The 3,067-nt window shown below is 47.1% G+C and overlaps 1 pseudogene; it reads left to right on the top strand.

Annotated features, from left to right (window-relative positions):
* Positions 1-1,256: 1,256 nt before the first annotated feature.
* LOC126079171 (olfactory receptor 52P1-like) lies at positions 1,257-2,198 on the top strand (annotated as a pseudogene).
* Positions 2,199-3,067: the final 869 nt, after the last annotated feature.

Raw genomic sequence — 3,067 nt, 5'->3', positions numbered from 1 at the left:
TTTACTTTTCTACCCTCTTCTATGTGTTTCTGATTCTTGTTCTCATCTTTCCTTTTTATCTTTGTCGCCTTTCCATTTCCACTTTTTTTCGTTTACTCTTCCCTTCTCTCTCAAATCCTCAATTACTGACTGCCTACTGGACTGGTGGCACAGTGGTAAAGAGCTTGGCTGCTAACCAAAAGGTTAGCAGTTCAAATCCACCAGGCGCTCCTTGGAAACACTATGGGACAGTTCTACTGTATCCTGTAGGGTCACTATGATTCAGAATCGACTTGATGACAGCATGTTTTTTTTACTGGACGACAGACAAATGAGAAGGAACACATGCATGAGGGGAAGATCCGGGGAGATAGATTGTGTGGGTAGTGTACAGAAGAGATGAGGTAGAGATATGCTCAGTACTGTCATTTGACCAGTCTTGGTCTCTGTATTTGCTTACAGGAAATAATTCTGTGTTCCCAGTGACTAAAATTCCCTTTCATCCCCTTTTTGACAGACCTTTGTACACAATCATCTCTCAATGATTTTTATCAGATAACATGACCAGATCAGCCTGACCCCTCACTACTTGACCAGGTATGCATGATTCTACCTGCTTCTACCTATCAATATAGGGTACCTGCGGCAAACACAGAATCCTAGTACTAAATATAAGCCAAGCAGTCTCATGATTGTGGCAGACTGCAAGAGACTCAGTCCCTCACCATGTACTTGGCTCTTCCTAGTCAGAACCCAGGTTCTGGCAATGGCATGAAAAATTCTTCCAAGATTTCCCTTTCTTCCCCTCAGTTTTGATCTCTCCACATTGGAGCCTGACACCCAGCATACCTGACTTTGATCATTACCTTATCCTTATATTGTCAGAAAGGTATATGAATCAGGAGAAAATAATACTAGAGGTTACAGGCAGACAGAAAAACCTGCAAAGGTCTCTAGCCCCTCACCTTCTCCATGGAGAAGTTTCTGCGGCCATCACACATACACGCTGCCTGCCAATCTAGAGATCACTGAAATAGAATTGGCAAGGGCTCCTTTGAACCTGTGTGATGGTAACCCCACATCGTGCCTTGCATCATTTGCCAATGTCCTACAATCTTCTCATTCTGAATGTTTTTCATGAGGTCTAACTCAAATATTTCCTTCTGCCATTTTAGTTTCAGTCAAATCATGAGGATAAATCCCAGTTATTTCATCTCTCAGGGCCTCCCAGGGCTCAGAGCAAGGCAGTAAGGTCTTCTCTGTCCACTTGCTTGAAACACACAAACCACAGCCATCAGAACTCAGCCTCCTTCCTGCTCATGGGAATTCCTGGCCTGGAGTCATCCCACTTTTGGATTGCATTTCCCTTCTGTGCCATGTATGCTCTGGCAGTACTTGGCAACATGGCAGTGCTGCTGGTGGTACGCTCAGAGCCTGCCCTGCACCAGCCCATGTACCTGTTCCTATGCATGCTGTCCACCATTGACCTGGTGCTCTGCACCTCCACCATGCCCAAGCTCCTAGCACTCTTTTGGGCAAATGCTGCCGAGATCGCCTTTGGGGCTTGTGCTGCCCAGATGTTCTTTATCCATGGCTTCTCAGCTGTAGAATCTGGCATCCTGCTAGCAATGTCCTTTGACCGCTACTTGGCCATCTGCTGACCTTTGCACTATGGGTCATTATTGCCCCCAGAGACTGCAAGCAAGCTGGGGGCCACTGCTGTGTTTCGTGGCCTGGGGCTCATGACCCCACTCACCTGCTTACTGGCACGGTTGAGCTACTGTAGCCGAGTGGTAGCCCACTCCTACTGTGAGCATATGGCAGTGGTAAAGCTGGCTTGTGGGGACACAAAGCCAAACAATATCTATGACATCACAGCTGCCACACTAGTGGTGGGCACTGACTCCATCTGCATCGCTGCCTCCTACACACTCATCCTGCGGGCTGTGTTAGGCCTCTCCTCCAAGGAGGCAAGGGCCAAGACCTTTGGCACTTGTGGTTCCCACCTGGGTGTCATCCTACTCTTCTACACACCAGGGCTATTCTCATTCTACACACAACGTTTTGGCCAGCATGTGCCCCGGCATATCCACATCCTCCTGGCTGACCTCTACCTCGTCGTGCCACCCATGCTTAACCCCATCACCTATGGCATGAAGACCAAGCAGATCCGGGAGGGAGCCATCCGACTGCTGAAATGGGCCCCTGCTCAGTCATAAAGTCTTCAACCCAGCCCTGGGACTCTACTCTCTCCTTCCCTCAGCCTTGGACAATGTTTGAGAGACCTGTGGTTCCCAGCATGACTACAAGACAGAAACCCACCTTCAGTGGGGACATAGCACAAGTCAGATGGGGGAAAAAAACCACCAAGTGATTCCTACTTGTGAGGTAGATATGGGTGTAACACTCAAGGAACCTCTGACTAAGGGATAGTATGGCCACCAGCCTGATGGTAGCCCCCCAGAGAATCCTACCCTGCTGTTCTGATGTGTCTCCCACCTTCCAGGAGACTTTAGTAAAATGAGAAAAATATAGCTACTGGTCTGACAAAATAACCTCTCATCCATAGGCAGGTATTCCCACTCTTATAGGGATACATGGATACCTTCCTCAGTGAGCACAGAGTCTGACTAGGATTCACACACAAAATAAGACAGACAGAGACAGAACACTAAGTTATGGGCCATAGAGACAACAAGAAATGAAGAAGAATCATGGCAAACTGTGCAAAGGAATAAGAAACAAAGTGTAGTGTCACTCTGGGAAGGTTCTCTGGAAGATGAATTTTGATGTATTCACTGAGCATGTACTGTGGGTCAGATATTTTGCTAAAATCTAGGTGTATGGATTTGATGAGGCCAAAAGTCCTCCTCTCAAGTTGACCACTCACTGTTAGAGAAAACAAACATATAAGGACACAGTGGCCAAGCAGAATTAAATTACTATGATTAGGGTAAGCACAGGAACTGTGGATATAAAGACACCTAACTTGTTCAGGAGAAATGAGGTCCCAGGGCCCACCTTGCCCTGTCCCCCATTTGTAAAGGTATGAAAAGCCACATTCTCCGAGATTACCTAATCTGAAGTC

The sequence above is a fragment of the Elephas maximus genome, chromosome 7 (assembly GCF_024166365.1).
Source record: "Elephas maximus indicus isolate mEleMax1 chromosome 7, mEleMax1 primary haplotype, whole genome shotgun sequence".
NCBI lineage: Eukaryota > Metazoa > Chordata > Mammalia > Proboscidea > Elephantidae > Elephas > Elephas maximus.
The sequence above is the reverse complement of the archived record's forward strand: the minus strand, read 5'-3'. Positions and strand labels throughout refer to the sequence as shown.